This window comes from Mustela nivalis, assembly GCF_964662115.1.
Source record: "Mustela nivalis genome assembly, chromosome: 16".
Lineage (NCBI taxonomy): Eukaryota > Metazoa > Chordata > Mammalia > Carnivora > Mustelidae > Mustela > Mustela nivalis.
Window position 1 is genome coordinate 64741081 of NC_139035.1, and position 17237 is coordinate 64758317.

The 17237-nt window shown below is 46.7% G+C and overlaps 1 pseudogene across 1 annotated transcript; it reads left to right on the forward strand.

Moving 5' to 3' along the window:
- Positions 1–9315: 9315 nt before the first annotated feature.
- LOC309849975 (C-reactive protein-like) lies at positions 9316–15033 on the forward strand (annotated as a pseudogene). Its single transcript has 2 exons — positions 9316–9584; positions 14444–15033. The product of its transcript is annotated as a C-reactive protein-like (transcript).
- The last annotated feature ends 2204 nt before the right edge of the window (positions 15034–17237 follow it).

Genomic DNA, 17237 nt, shown 5'->3' on the forward strand with positions numbered 1-17237 from the left:
ATTATTGTATTATTGTGGATGTATTTCTTTGATTTTGTTATTAATTGGTTTATATAGTTGGCTGCTCCCATGTTAGCAGCATAGATATTTAAAATTGTTAGGTCTTCTTGTTGGACAGACCCTTTGAGTATGATATAGTGTACTTCCTCAACTCTCATTATAGTCTTTGGCTTAAAATCTGATTAATCTGATATAAGGATTGCCACCCCAGCTTTCTTCTGATGTCCATTAGCATGGTACATTGTTTTCCACTTCCTCACTTTAAATCTGGAGGTGTCTTAGAGTCTAAAATGAGTTTCTTGTAGGCAGCATATTGATGGGTATTGTTTTTTTATCCATTCTGATACCCTGTGTCTTTTGCTTGGAGCATTTAGCCCATTAACATTTAGGATAACTATTGAGAGACATGAATTTAGTGCCATTGTATTGCCTGTAAGGTGACTGTTACTGTATATTGTCTCTGTTTCTTTCTGATCTACTACTTAGGGTCTCTCTTTGCTTAGAGGACCCCTTTCAATATTTCCTGTAGAGCTGGTTTGGTGTTTGCAAATTCTTTCAGTTTTTGTTTGTCCTGGAAGCTTTTTATCTCTCCTTCTATTTTCAATGATAACCTAGCTGGATATAGTCTTCTTGGCTGCATGTTTTTCTCATTTAGTGCTCTGAATATATCATGACAGTTCTTTCTGGCCTGCCAGGTCTTTGTGGATAAGTCCACTGCCAATCTAATGCTTTTACCCTTGTATGTTACAGACTTCTTTTCCCAGGCTGTTTTCAGGATTTTCTCTTTGTCGCTAAGACTTTTAAATTTTACTATCAGGTCCCAAAACCAGAAAAGGATCCCATCAAAAAAGAGAGCTATAGACCAATATCCTTGATGAACACAGATGCGAAAATTCTCACTAAAATAATAGCCAATAGGATTCAACAGTACATTAAAAGGATTATTCACCACGACCAAGTGGGATTTATTCCAGGGCTGCAAGGTTGGTTCAACATCCGCAAATCAGTTAATGTGATACAACACACCAATAAAAGAAAGAACAAGAACCATATGATACTCTCAATAGATGCTGAAAAAGCATTTGACAAAGTACAGCATCCCTTCCTGATCAAAACTCTTCAAAGTGTAGGGATAGAGGGCACATACCTCAATATCATCAAAGCCATCTATGAAAAACCTAACGCAAATATCATTCTCAATGGAGAAAAACTGAAAGCTTTTCCGCTAAGGTCAGGAACACGGCAGGGATGTCCATTATCACCACTGCTATTCAACATAGTACTAGAAGTCCTAGCCTCAGAAGTCAGACAACAAAAGGAAATTAAAGGCATCCAAATCGGCAAAGAAGAAGTCAAATTATCACTCTTCGCAGATGATATGATACTATATGTGGAAAACCCAAAAGACTCCACTCCAAAACTGCTAGAACTTATACAGGAATTCAGTAAAGAGTCAGGATATAAAATCAATGCACAGAAATCAGTTGCATTTCTCTACACCAACAGCAAGACAGAAGAAAGAGAAATTAAGGAGTCAATCCCATTTACAATTGCACCCAAAACCATAAGATACCTAGGAATAAACCTAACCAAAGAGGCACAGAATCTATACTCAGAAAACTATAAAGTACTCATGAAAGAAATTGAGGAAGACACAAAGAAATGGAAAAATGTTCCATGCTCCTGGATTGGAAGAATAAATATTGTGAAAATGTCTCTGCTACCTAAAGCAATCTACACATTTAATGCAATTCCTATCAAAGTACCATCCATCTTTTTCAAAGAAATAGAACAAATAATTCTAGAATTTATATGGAACCAGAAAAGACCTCGAATAGCCAAAGGGATATTGAAAAAGAAAGCCAACGTTGGTGGCATCATAATTCCGGACTTCAAGCTCTATTACAAAGCTGTCACCATCAAGACAGCATGGTACTGGCACAAAAACAGACACATAGATCAATGGAACAGAATAGAGAGCCCAGAAATAGACCCTCAACTCTACAGTCAACTAATCTTCGACAAAGCAGGAAAGAATGTCCAATGGAAAAAAGACAGCCTCTTCAATAAATGGTGCTGGGAAAATTGGACAGCCACATGCAGAAAAATGAAATTGGACCATTTCCTTACACCACACACAAAAATAGACTCAAAATGGATGAAGGACCTCAATGTGAGAAAGGAATCCATCAAAATCCTTGAGGAGAACACAGGCAGCAACCTCTTTGACCTCAGCTGCAGCAACATCTTCCTAGGAACAACGCCAAAGGCAAGGGAAGCAAGGGCAAAAATGAACTATTGGGATTTCATCAAGATCAAAAGCTTTTGCACAGCAAAGGAAACAGTTAACAAAATCAAAAGACAACTGACAGAATGGGAGAAGATATTTGCAAACGACATATCAGATAAAGGACTAGTGTCCAGAATCTATAAAGAACTTAGCAAACTCAGCACCCAAAGAACAAATAATCCAATCAAGAAATGGGCAGAGGACATGAACAGACATTTCTGCAAAGAAGACATCCAGATGGCCAACGGACACATGAAAAAGTGCTCCATATCACTCGGCATCAGGGAAATACAAATCAAAACCACAATGAGATATCACCTCACACCAGTCAGAATGGCTAAAATCAACAAGTCAGGAAATGACAGATGCTGGCGAGGATGCGGAGAAAGGGGAACCCTCCTACACTGTTGGTGGGAATGCAAGCTGGTGCAACTACTCTGGAAAACAGCATGGAGGTTCCTCAAAATGTTGAAAATAGAACTGCCCTATGACCCAGCAATTGCACTATTGGGCATTTACCCTAAAGATACAAACGTAGTGATCCAAAGGGGCACGTGCACCCGAATGTTTATAGCAGCAATGTCCACAATAGCCAAACTATGGAAAGAACCTAGATGTCAATCAACAGATGAATGGATCAAGAAGACGTGGTATATATACACAATGGAATACTATGCAGCCATCAAAAGAAATGAATGGAACTAGAGCGTATCATGCTTAGCGAAATAAGTCAAGCAGAGAAAGACAACTATCATATGATCTCCCTGATATGAGGAAGTGGTGATGCAACATGGGGGCTTAAGTGGGTAGGAGAAGAATAAATGAAACAAGATGGGATTGGGAGGGAGACAAACCATAAGTGACTCTTAATCTCACAAAACAAACTGAGGGTTGCTGGGGGGAGGGGGGTTGGGAGAAGGGGGTGGGATTATGGACATTGGGGAGGGTATGTGCTTTGGTGAGTGCTGTGAAGTGTGTAAACCTGGTGATTCACAGACCTGTACCCCTGGGGATAAAAATATATGTTTATAAAAAATAAAAAATTAAAAAAAAATTTTACTATCAGGTGATGGAGTGTGGACTTATTTTTATTGATTTTGGGAGTGTTCTTTGCATCTCCTGGATTTTGATATTTGTTCCCTTTGCCATGTTAGGAAAATTCTCTACAATAATTCTCTCCAATATACCTTGTGCTCCCCTCTCTCTTTCTTCTTCTTCTGGAATCTTAATTATTCTAATGTTGTTTCGTCTTATGGTGTCACTTATCTCTCGAATTCTCTCCTCGTGGTTCAGTATTTGCTTGTCTCTCTTTTGCTCAGTTTCTTTATTCTCTGTCATTTGGTCTTCTATGTCACTAATTCTTTCTTCTGCCTCATTTATCCTAGCAGTAAGAGCTTCCATGCTTCCATTTTCTTTCTTTCTTTCTTTTTTTTTTTTTTAAGATTTTTATTTATTTATCAGAGAGAGGGGGGTGGAGAGAGCGAGCGCAGGCAGAGAGAATGGCAGGCAGAGGCAGAGGGAGAAGCAGCCTCCCCCGCTGAGCAAGGAGCCCGATGTGGGACTCGATCCCAGGATGCTGGCATCATGACCTGAGCCGAAGGCAGCTGCTCACCCAACTGAGCCACCCAGGCGTCCCAGAGCTTCCATTTTCGATTGCACCTCATTAATAGCTTTTTTGATTTCAACTTGGTTAGATTTTAGTTCTTTTATTTTTCCATAAAGAGCTTTTATCTCTCTGGAGAAGGTTTCGCTAATATCTTCAATGCCTTCTTCAAGCCCAGCTAGAACCTTGAGAATAGTCCTTCTGAATTCTAGATCTATCATATTAGCAATGTCCATATTGATTAGGTCCCCAGCCTTCGGTACTGCCTCTTGTTCTTTTTTTTTGTGGTGTTTTTCCGCCTTGTCATTTTGTCCATATAAGATCTGCTTTCTCTTCCTCTCGAATTCTGCTGTTCTCCTTGGTGAGTGAAGTTGGTCTTGGCTGGGTTTCTTGTTGATCTTCTGGGGAATGGGCCTGTTGTAGTGATTCTCAAGTGTCTTTGCCCCACCAGAATTGCACTGCCCTTATCAAGGGCAGGGCTGAGTAGTCTGCCCAGGTTTGTTTTTGGGAGTTTTTGTTCCCTGAGCACTTTCCATAGAGTTCCAGAGGACAGGAATGAAGATGGTGGCCTCCCAGTCTCCAGCCCAGAGTAGCCGAGAGCTCGGGGTCCCACTCCTCAGTGCACCCTCAGAGAAAAGCGCCCAACTGCCCCTGTCTCTCTGGCCTCTGGTCGAGCTTGGAGAAAAGCGCTCATTCACTCGCGTTTAGAGAAAAGCGCCCAGTGGCTTCTGCCTCCCTGGACTCTGGTTGCACTTGGAGAAAAGTGCTCGTTGCCCTGGCCTCCAGCCACGTGTTTGGAGACAAGTGCTCAGTCACTTCATCTCCCTGGCCTCCGGCCGCACTCCGAGCTCACTCAGCCTGTGCCCGGTTCAAGGTAACCCCTAGTTGAGAGCTCCCTCCTCAGCTTTGTCTCTGTAGCCGGCTTCCCCGCTCTAATACCTGCGAGCTCTGCAACACTCAGACACCCCTGGTCCTTCTGTGACCCCGTGGGACGTGGGGTTACCCTGACCCCATGTGGGCTTCCCCCTGGTTTAGCCTCTGGAGCGATGTCCCTCAGTGGAGCAGACTTTTCAAAGTCCTCATTTTGTGCTCCATTGCTCCGCCGCTTGGTGGGAGCCGGCCCCTCCCCCCGTGGTCTATCTTCTCATCACTTTGGATTTACTACTCCACAGGTCCTACCTTTCAGAAAGTGATTGATTTTCTGTTTCTGGAATTGTTGCTCTTCTTCTCTTTGATTTCCCATTGGATTTGTAGGTGTTCACAATGGTTAGATAAGCTCTCTAGCTGATCTCCTGCTACCTGATGTCGTCTCAGCCTGCTACTTCTCCACCATCTTCTGTGGTGGAATATTTTAGCAGCCAATCATGGTCCTTGTGAGTGGCATGGCGGATGGTCACTAGTCTTTCTAATTCCTCCCTCAATTTGTCAGGGTCTTCTGACAGTGGAAGTTGAAGGGTACTGTAACTTAGAAGATCTGTTGCTGTGGTGGTGGCAGGTTGGGGGTGTGGTCCAGGATGTTTACCCAAAAGACTTTGCTCAGGAAGGCTTGAAGCTGAGAGAGCCTGATGATGGAGCCCTGCACGGGGAGCCTCACCTTCAGTCCTAGGTGCTTCTGCGAAATTCGCTTCCTGGGATTCAGCCCTTACATGAGTAACCTGCATACCCTGAGCCTAGAGAACAGGCTGGATGTGACCTGTTATCCTGTAGGGAAAAGGAAGCTAAAGCAGGTGGCTGCATGTTTAGGGGGTTTTCTGGGGAAAGTGGAGGAGTTTGGGAGAGTTAAAGGAATTTGCTGAGAAGATGAGGCTGGATTTTAAGAAGGGGAGTTAATGTCAGATGTGGGTCTTAATTTTTGTTCTAAGCTTAATTTCTGTCCTTTCATCTTGTTAAGGGAGTCCCTAAAACTAGCTGTTATTCTATTTTTTGTATATACTTTTTAATTTGGTCTTTCTATAAATAGTAATAAGACAGTTCAGAATGCTCTAAAAATTCAAAACGCTCTGAATTTTTTTTTTTCAAATATAAAAGATTTCCAATTCAAAGGATTCTTTGGCCATTGATGAATGGGGTCTTACATTAATCTCAATAGCTGCTCAAACCAATTAGCCTTAATGGGTTAACCAAGGATGCAAAAGAGATGCACCAGAAACAACAAAACAAAACAAAACAAAACAACAACAACAACAAAAAACACCAAATGAAGAAGCAAAAGATACAGCCCTCACAAGAAAGTTTACTTCCAGACTTAGCCTAAGAAAACAAAGCCTTTGGAGCTCCTAGGTAGCTCATTTGGTTAAGCATCTGCCTTCATGGTGTCAGGTCCTGATCTCAGGGTCCTGGGATTGAGTCCCACCACCCCCACAACCTGTCGGGCTCCCCCCTCAAAAAGTCTGCTTCTTCCACTCCCTCTGTTCCCCCATTCCTCACCCAACTTGTACTCACACACTCTCTCTATCTCATAAGTAAATAAAATCTTAGAAAAAAAAAAAAAAAGAAAACTGAACCCTTCATGGTCATACACAGTAGGAATTGTGTAACAAAAATGTTGTCTCTAGTCTCTCAAGAACATGAGATGCCTCCTGTCCCAGACTTAATGATCTGCAACACCAAGCAGGTGCCACTGAGATGGGACCTCTCCGGCACTAACAAGATAATGAAGATTGAGATGACAAAGGCACCTCATGGATTGGAGCCCTTGTGATCAATGTCCCATGAGCTGGCAAGGGGGGACACAGAGGGTGCTGCTAGACACACGCACATTGGAAGGGGCACCTTTCAGCTGGTGGAGACCAGAGAGAATGTTCTCCCTGGTCACAAAGCCAACCTCCATGGATGTAGAATAAGATGAAAATAGAACCTGAGAACCTCATGTGGTTTTCCCACAGGGGACCCACAGCAAAATTTGTCTGAATGGAAACCAGTCCAGTGAGAACCATGAACTCGCCAGTCTGTGAGGTTGGCTTGAACAGCGGGCTTGTAGGGCCTCTGTCTGTGTTCTACCCCCTGGTTTCCCTCCTCTTCACAAATGACACAGAAGACAGAGAAAAAGGAAAACAGTGACTATCTCTGGGATGAAAGGGGTCAATAGCAAACAGGAGTATACTCACAACAAATCTTTATCATAGTAGCTGTAACCAAGGAATTATGTCTCACAAAAATTTTCTCCTGCTAATCTAAATTTAGAAAAGAAAAGGAGTCTCTTCACTCTTGCTCCCAGCAGACCCTGCAGGCAGAGACCCAGGAGACTGATATGTTTAAGAGTTCTTACTTTCTGCTGGCTCCTGTCAGAGATCCCAGGATCTCTCCGATGTACGGCCTGTGAGCGAGTGTCAGCCACTGGAGAGCCCCACGATGGGTACCAAAACTGTAGGGGAGGGAAACTTTTTCCTTCTTCCCGTCTAGGTTCTTTGGCTGGGCTAATAATTAAACTGATGTAAGACAGATTAACAAGAGGAAAACAAATTAAGTTTCATATGATGGGTTCCTATAAAAATGTGAGACTCAAAAAAGTGAACAAAGCAGGCAGCTTCTATGCCTATTAGGCAAAGAAACAAAAAATTCATGAAGAATTGATGAGACAAAGGCAAATGGAGAGCAAATTAGTGAGGGAGAAACAAGGCTTGTTTATATAGTCTTCTTGGCTCTTGATCTTAGCTTTGTACCTCTGGTGATAAGGCTGCCTTCTGTTTTCCTAGTGCAAGGAGGGTACCTTTCACGTGGGAGATTTATTTCCTGCTTTCGGAGGGACAGAGGAGGGTCAGAGTGTCCTTCTTGCACTAGCTGTTTCTTAAGTAACTTCAATTCAAAATAATCGCTATGCTGCAGTGGCATATTTTGGAGTGGACAGTTCTGCTCCCCTTCAAGAGTAAGTAGCTCCAACAGTTGTTGTAAGAATCAAATAACATTGTGGGGCACCTGGGTGGCTCAGTGGGTTAAAGCCTCTGCCTTTGACTCAGGTCAGGATCCCGGGGTCCTGGGATCCAGGGTTCTGGATCCAGAGAGATTGGGGCTCTCTGCTCAACTCTGCTTCCTCCTCTCTGCCTGCCTCTCCACCTGCTGGTGATGTCTGTCTGTTAAATAAATAAACAAAATCTTAAAAAAAAAAAAAGAATCAAATAAGACCGTGCATAGAGAGCACCTCATGTAGTGCCTCGCATGTAATAAGCTCTCGAAGTAGTTTCCGCTGTTATTATCATTAAGCTGTTTTGTGGTGTGTCCCTGAACATAGGCTCATTACTTTCTCTCAGAGTGTAGTGTGGTGGAATTGGTCTGAGGTGACAGCAACGGGAGGTTTTGCTCAAGATTAGGTTCAGGATATTAGGAGGATGAACAGCAAATCTTTCAGGTAATTATTTATGAAAATTGATTCCCCTAATTGACTTTTGATAACTCTCTGGAAGCATACACGTTAAAGATATATTCTCGGGCAAAAATGTGAGCACAAATATTCTCTGTTGTCCAATTAGGGCAGATCCAATACCCCGGCGTTCAGCTAAGCAGAAGAGAGGGTTGACACCTTTTTTCTAGTTAAAGAATCCAGTCAGGAGATATGTCTTAATTACAGAGGACCATCCCAACTCTCCAGGGACGTGGGCTGAGGCAATATTTTCCTCAGAATTCAATTACTGTTACTTTACTACACGTAGTTTAGTGGACAGCCTCTGGCCCTAATAATTTTAGCCAGGAAAGTTCTTACAGCTGGTATTTGCATTTAAGTGGACATTAAAATTCTCAATAAAGCTTTCCTGGAATGTTTAAATTTAAGCATTTTAGCTCACTGGTAGGTACTTCCATGTAATTTTGATAGAAAATACATCCCGAGGTAACTGACACATTTGTACTGTATAGAGTTGTCAGACGTAATTCAATTAACTGTGGGGTGACATCTGCCAAAAAGGGTGATTCTAGTTTGGGTGAGTTGGTTCTAAGCAGTCGTTTTTCACTGTAAATGGAGGGTAAGATTCAGTGTCCACTGCGGCCCCTTCTTGCTGATGTTAATAGAGCCACGTCGTCAGCCCTGGTTGTCCTTTATCCTAGCCTCTGGTGTAGCCAGATGTGGAGTCAGGCATTAAGGCTGAAGTTGGAAGGACAGAGGGCCCAACGATACCTAAATCCCATGATGAAACTACCACAGAGGTCCTTCCATGAGAAAAAGGGTGTAAACTATATAAAGGGTCCGAACAAAAATAAACATTTTTCTGTCAAAGGGAGTGGGGTAAGGAGAATACATTTGTAGAATTCTAGCCATGGGAAGGAGCTTCGGTCCCGCAGGAGGTGGTAGCCCAGCCTCTGCAGCACCTTTGCAGGCCAAAGAAGAGGGGTGGCTCAGTCACGGATGTCAGAGACTGTCAGCGTGAAGTCCTGAGGAGAGGCAGGAGGGGCCACCCGGCAGGACACTTTCCTCTGGGGACTGAGAGCGGCCATGCTGACAAGGGTCCGGGCCAAGCCTGAGCCCAGGGTGCGCCTTAGCATGGAACGGGACATGACGTGTGCAGACCAGGTACCGAAAACCTCCCCGTGTTGGGCAGAAATAGTGGGCGCGGGTCATGCCGAGAAGCCCCACGTGGCCTCCAGCTGGATGAGCGGACGAGGCCCCGTCTCCGAGGTCAGCCGGGGCCTGCAGGAGGGACGGGACGTCTGGCTGCCTCAGAAGGGGGCTGGAGCAGGACGGAGATGGACTTGGAGTTGCAGGTGACAAAGCAGGTGGGAGGCTAAGACTGTGGTCCCCCTCCCCGCCCCCATGCTGTTCCCTATGCCCAGGTCTGACGTGCAAGCGTTGACAAAAAGAGCAATTGACTCCAAATCCTTAAAACGTCAACAGTAAGAGCAGCGACAACAGTGCAAATACCCGGATTTCTGAGCCGTGGAGCCCCAGCAGTGTTGCTTTGATTTCTGAAGAGCTTTATGTGAGATCAGCGTCTTCTAGGCCCAGAGGCTGGATTTCCGCCGCGGTCACACACATGCACCTTGTCGTTTCTCCTGCACCGGGGGCGGTGGGGAGCTTGGGAGCCTTCTCCTCCAGTAAACGCAGACTCCTAGCTCGAGGTTCCCGGATGGCCTGGCTGAGCGGTGGGCTATGGGCCACAGCACCGTCACCCCCAGGGCTGCTCATTCTGCGTGTACATTCATTGACTCCAACCTCCTGGATCCGATGTCCAGAGTTCGAGTGCAGGAATCTGCGATTCGCAAGCTCAGTGGCCCAGTGTGTTTTGGGAGCCCTCACTTCAGTGTCTTCCTGGCAGCTCAGATGTCTTATTTGGGGGACATGACTGGCTCCCAACAAGCTTAAAGGCAGGTGGTCATCTTTAAAGAAGGGTCTAGAACATCTTGACTCAGGTTATCCCTTAGCCTGCCTCTGGTGCGCTCTCTGAGGACCCATTCAGGGAGACCCCCACTTCCCCACGCCCTCTCGTGCCCTCCAACAAGTGATCTCATAAATTCCTGCTCCCGGGATGACAACTGCTTAATCACGCAGGCCAGACTGCAGCCCACCTTAAAAATGTCTTTGGAGGACTGCACGCTCCTTAGGCACCGTCTGAAGTCCTTTACGAGTGTTTATTTGTTCCATGACAATGCTATGTGGTAAATACTATTTTATGTTCCTCGTTTAGCAGCTGAAGAAACTGCGGTCTGAAGAGGTTAATGGACTTGCCCAGAGCCAGGGTTGAACCCAGGTGGTCTGCTGCGGGGGCCGGGCTTCGGGCAGCACAGGCTAATCCTCCGCACCAGGGCCTGTGGGGGAATGAGGATATGGGGTTGTGTGCTGCCTTTCTTGCGGGGAAGCCTCTCTGGAACGCCAAGCATCCAGGCTGTTGGCTACCATTTCTGGGGCCCTGGCAATCTCCCTGGCTTTCGTTTTGTTGTTGCATGTGTAGGAGACTGGCTTTTGCCTCCAATTCCTGCTCCGTCTCAGCATCAACACAGACATTAGGCAGAGTGTGCCTGTAACACCTTGTCAAAGTTCTTCCTTGACTTGGAAAGCCCACCTTCTCGGCTGCCGTGTGTGCGGGGAGACGCAATCTCACATTCTGGGAAGCATTTACCCGGGGTGTGCAAGCGCAGGGAAAATCCTCGAGGCCAGTGATTCTCAACTGGAGATGCTTGTGTTGTAATGACCTCGTAGCTTTGAACCGACCAGCTGCCCAGACCACATGGCAGTCGGCGGCAGCCGATGGTCTGGTGGTGACAGAGCTCCTTTGGGGACAGTTATGTGAGCCAGTCTCTGCCGGTGGGGTCCGGGGAGCCCCCATTGCAGGCTGAGCAGTAGCTTCGGGAAGACAGCTGTTGTCTCGGACTGATTGTGTGGCTCTTTCTGCCTGATGTGTCCCTTGCTTCCTCTTTCCTTCCCCTTTTCCAGGGGCTCCTGTTTGAACTGAGAGAGCACACCAGCTGCGTTATTTAGGTCTGGAGTCTGGCGTCGGGCTACTCCAGGATTAAATGAAAGGGTAACCTTGTGTTTACCATCCCACAAATTTTTATCTATTCAGTAGACTTGCTCCGTGGTAACGAACCTTCTGTCTGTCTTAGGATGCTCTTCTTTTCCTGCACCTGGAACTTTGGAACCTTGCAGTCCGAGGCGTTTGTCTTACCCACTGGGGCTTGGAATCAGGGAGAAAGCAAAGTGCCAAGGTGTGGGGAAAGGCTGAAATCCTTCAGGACTTTCACTGGAGCACGGTGAACTGTAGGAGAAAGCGAGCAGAGAGCTTCCGAGCAACACATCTGAGGCCAGAGTGCGGACTTACCATGCCCCTCCCCTGATGAGTTTCATGGCCACGGTCACCCCGGGAGCGAGCGGTCACGCACTGTCCAGGCAGGTTACGAGAACAGGAGCCAACTGTGAAGCACTCACTGTGGAGGGCTTGGAGTCCCTCTTCCTTGTTGTTTCTCTTCTCCATCATCGCCTTAGCCCACCCGCTCCATACCTCCACGTCTCCCTCTCTCGTTCTCGTTCAGTGTCAAGCCTTGTTCAGAACATCCATTTGGGAGATCTTCCTGACGTGCTGGGCTCCTTGACATCCCCGTGTTCCTATAGAATCCGCCCATCCTACCGGTACCTGCATTCTTGAGACTCATCTGGGGGGCCCAGTGCTAACAAGAAGGCAGACTGAGCACAGTGTAAACACTTCTTCCTTCTGTGTCCCAATCTTTTGCCTATTATATGTATTTTTCTGTTTAAATCTACCTATAATTGAATAAATGGCTAGAATAAGAAAAGCTTATGAAGTAATCACTTTAAGCCAAACTTACATTTAAAAAATAAGATGCAAAAGGTTTTGGAGAGGGGTGCCTAGGTGGCTCAGTGGGTTAAAACCTCTGCCTTCAGCTCAGGTCACGATCTCAGGGTCCTGGGATCAAGCCCCACATCCGGCTCTCTGCTCAGCAGGGAGCCTGCTTTCTCCTCTCTCTCTGCCTGCCTCTCTGCCTACTTGTGATCTCTGTCTGTCAAATAAATAAATAAAATCTTTAAAAAAAAAAGGTTTGAAAGCAAATTTAAATGCACGTTTTTTTTTAAAGAAAATATTTTATTTATTTATTTGAAAGAGAGAGAGAGAGAGAAAGCACTAGCAGGGGGAGGGGTAAGGGGAGAGAGAGAAGCAGACTCCCCAGTGGGCAGGGAGGCCGATGCAGGGCTCGATCCCAGGACCCTGGAACCATGACCCCAGCCGAAAGCAGATGCTCAACTGACTGACCCACCCAGGTGCGTCTTAACTGTGCATCATTAAAAAAAAAAACATAAAAAGAAAAAATCCCAAACTTTTCCAGAAATGTACTAACCATTTGTAATAGTCCTAGTACCTTGTAATTTGGAATATGCTACCCACATGATGGTTCTTCTAGTTGATTGAGAAATAACCTTTATTACCAATTTTTCATTGGTTGTCCATGGGAAAAGTCATGATGAGACCATCACGAGTTAGCTCGAGATCCTTTTCACGTGAAAGTGTCATGTTTTATGTAGATGCGCGTGTGCCGTGAAACACAGAATCAGGATGTCAGACTGAGCTTGTTCTCCGTTCTAGGTATTCTGGGAATAAAGCAGAGTCCGGCTGCGCGTCCTGTTGATGAAATGAAAACAGTAGCTTTTGGAGCCTCGAGGACTATTGATCTCTACCGTCCCTTTCCTTGCTTCTTAATCAAATGTACACACACGGACACTTCACTTGAGACATCAGGAGACCACCTTCAGAAATGTTAATGAGGGGAAAAGCCCCTCATAATTTTGTTACTATGATAAGAACACTTATTGTTTGGGGGTATTCCTTAAACATTTTTTTTTCCCCCAAGCAATTTACTTCTTTTAAAAAAATAGTGTATAGACAAATTTACGTTATTTTTTCTCTTATAGGCTCATACGCATTTTTACCAGTTGTAGCGTAAAGTTTGCAACCTGCCTCGTGAGTGGCTGCGCGTTCTGTGCGGTGGACAGAGACAGGACGGTGTTCCACAACACGCCCCGATTTTCTGATTTCACTCTCCTAAGTCATGTCGTGGTTGTCCCTGTGAGGAAAACCTCCTCTGCAGACACCCCACCACCACTGCCTGCCCCAAGCCACGGCTGGTATTTCAGGACATTTACCAAGACTGGATTTCGGGATGTGACTGTTGTGATTTGCCAAGCACGGCCGCACGAGGCTGTTGGAGCACCAGCAGGCACGGCACTGTGGAGTCTCTAATAAATAACCTGCATCGATCTCTCATTTTGTGATTTATCTCTTTTTTTTTTTTTTTTCTCTTTGAGCTCTGATTCATGGCTCCACGGGGTGACTTTGGAAAATCATTTACCCGTCAGCCACAGCACGCTGACCTTGGCCTGTAAAAGGTCAGGGGGGAACAGACCCAAAGTGGGATCTCAGCCGCTCGTCCTCTTTCCAGGACCGTAGCCCAGATTCCACACACAGTGACCCCAGGGAGGAAACACGGATAAGTTGTTGCTGTGTCTCCCGGTCATCATTAAACTCCCTGGCGCTTTCTTCCAAGGCAGTAGGTGCTTTGCTTCGGAGGGTCGCTGAGCTCTTGTCTCTGGACTGCATGGTGCAAAGCCATGGGAGAAGGGCCCGCGTGGGTGAGGGGTGGTGGTCTGGGGAAGCGGGCAGTCTGGCTTGGTGAGAGAAGACGTCTTTGTGACCTGATAAGCTATTAAAAAAGAGACCACTGGCCCCCATGGAATGACTTGGGTGACTTAACACCTAACCTGGCTGCGGGGGCCAGCGCCCCTGCCCTCCCACCGCGGAGTGTACTCTTTAACCAGTCAGTCTGGGTTTATCTGCTCTGTGCTGGTGGGCCTGAGAGCGGCCCTCCCTTTCCCCATAGGAAGGTGATTGCCTGAGATAATCTGCTCTTTGCAAGAAACATTTTCTTCTGGAACTTTCTACATACTACGCTGCTCCTCAGAGCTCCTTCTTATCTGCTAGATGGAGTGCTGCCCAATTCATGAGTCAGTGACTAAAGCCAAGTAGATCCTTCAATGTACTCATGTGAATTTTGTTTTTTAACATAACTCAGCTGCTGATACTTTCTTTCTCTGTTTTCTCTCCTGCATACACATGCAGAAAGGCCTTTGTGTTCCCCACAGAATCAGATAATTCTTAGGTGACCTTATCCGTTCTGGTACAGAAGCCACTGAAGGCTTTCACCCTGTGCCTGCAAGTCTACACTGCCTTGGTCCACCCCTACAGCCTCTCCTCGTATGCCACCAGGGCACAGCACAATGAGATCCTCCTCTTCAGGGAAAAGCCTGGCTTGTACAGCGTGTCCGTGGGGGGGGGGGGATCTGACACCTACTTCAGAGTTCCTGAGACTTTTTACACACCCAGGCACTTCTGTGTTACCTGGGAGTCCCAAACAGGGATTACAGAGCTCTAGGTGGATGGAAGCCCATGGTGAGGATGAGTCTGAGGTGGGGTCAGAAGCAAGCATCAGCCTAGGGCAGGAGGAGGATTCATTCGGTGGGGACTTTGATAAGACCCAGGTCTTGGTGGGAGAGGTTGGAGATGGGAACATGTGGGACTTTGTGCTGCCCCCAGAGGAGATCAGAGCTGTCTCCACCGGTGGGGTCTCCATCCCTAACTTCCTGAACTGGCAGGAACTCAAGTATGAAACACGAGGTGAAGTGTTCCTCAAGGACCAGCTGTGGTCCTGAGGCCCTTTTGTCTGTGCTGAAGTTGCCTCCTCTGGGGGAGGGGCGGTCACACTTACATTGCCCTGTCTCTTGCTCTCAGGTGTTGCTGTCCTACACACACGGCTCTGGCCCAGGGACCGTATTTCCCTTTGTCTTCTCTACCTGTTTTCCTCAGCACCAGGGACAGCGCAGAGAAGAGGGGCTTTTGTAGAATTACCAGGACACACCCAGGGCCAGTTAGATCTGATTTGGGGAGTGGAAACCTAGGATCACAAGGATTGCAGTGTTTGGTCAAGGTGGGGAGCTATGCATTTTCAGTATGTCTAGGAGCAAGAGAGCCAACTTTTCTTTTCTTTCCCTCCTGGAAGACCGCCTGTGTTTACCAGCAGCCCCCCTAACATCTACTTTTCCCTTTAAAGGCAAACCCACCCCTTCTGACTGTGCTTTAATGAATTAGCTGCGTAACCCAGGAGGAGAGTTTCTCCAGCATTCTGACCCCACTCGCCCACTAGGATGTGGCCATTATATGTTCGAATGATCTTTAATTCTTTAATCCTGTCAATTTGAAGATTTAAAAATCTAAAAAGAAATGTTTTACTGTTGTTCCTGCTTTGCGGGTTTTCTTTTCTCCCTCAGGACCACCAGTTTTCATTGTGTGATGTTTCCATTACTTCTCCTTACCTGTGTGCCTTATCCTTATCATGTGAGCTCTCACTTTTTTAAGCCTTTCTTCCGCACCATGCGTTCATTTTCCTGTTTGGCATACTGGGCTCCTTCCTATTTCCAGTGCCTCTGGAAATCCCACAGCACATTCTGAGTCTGTCTGGAATTCCTTCTTGGACTTGCACATTCCTTCAACACTCACGTTTCATCCAGTCTCTGTTTCCCTCAGTTTGCTTGAGAGCTTCATGCTGTGTCAGATTTTCTCAATGTTCCCGTCATTAATCTTTTTGAAATAAATCTTTCACATGCCTTAAATACTGTTATTTCATGTCTTAGTACTTTCCTGTCATCCTGCTGCTCAATGCTAGAGTGGGGGCGAGTTCTCGAGCCCCTGCCTGCTGACCCGGCCACAGTTAGACCCTTACAATGTCAGCCGACTGCCGAGCTCCCAGTCCTGCAGCGCCCGCTCTGACAGCCTGCAGCTCCCCATCCAAGGGACCACCACCTCCCCCTAGTTTCTACCAATCATCCCCCGACTCTCATAGGTGTGCTTATTCAGTCATCCGTGTCTTTGTTTCTCCATTGGTGTAGTAAGGAATGCTGGAGAGGACATAACAGCAGCTTGATCAAGCAAGACCAGGTCTTCTTTGTGAGAGGGTCCCAGGCAGGGGAAGCTTCCATCTGACTCTGACAGGCTCCTCCTTTTGGGAAGAGGAGGGACTTGTCCTGGTGTCTCTCCCAAGTCTGACATCCGCTGGTTCACAGTTCAGGGTCAAGTGTCCTATGCATTGTCAGCTCTCGCTGGGGCTCTGGGACCCACCTTTCTCCACCCGGTGGGAGGTAAATGTAGGTTCTCCTTGCTTGGATCCGGGGGAGGAGGTTTTAGGAAGGGAGGTTTTCTTACCTTGGATCCCAGCGGCATTCTCGGCCCACCACGAGGCTGGTGCTGTGATCCTTATTTGAGTCCCATTTCTATTCCTCAGTTCCTTTAGAATGTGCAGGAGAGGAGATGAGGCTGTCCCTTCAGAGCTCGAAATGCTGCAAGGAGAGAAGGGAGCTCCTTCATCAGGAGGCCTGTACTTTCTTCACGTAGGGCAGAAGGAAGCTGGGCGGGCAGGACTCCAGGCCTGTTGACGCAGTAGCAGAATGGCAGGTTGCCTGGCACAGGGGATGGGGCTCACATCTGGAGCCAGCGCAGGCTTGCCCAAGAGTTCCAGCTCTGGAAATTGAGATGTTCCTCAGGGGTTGGGGCAGGTTCACCTCAAAACGAATGGAGTCCCGGTGCCTGGAATCTTTGGACTTTGCAGTGTGATTGCCAAGTACCGAAAGAACTAGGTCCTGTTCCTCTCAATATGCTTTCCTTGTGTGCAGGTCAAAGATGGACTCTTGAGGGTCTAATCTGTGCATCCATACGGCCCGTTGCAGTTCCTCGGAGGCCCCGCCTCTTTTACCAGGGTTTAAGACAGCAGACCGCCTGATCTCGGACCCCGGCTCCATTCTTCAGTGGCACGTAACCTCGGATGAGTTATTTAAAATGCTGTGTATCCTCCCAATTCCTCCCA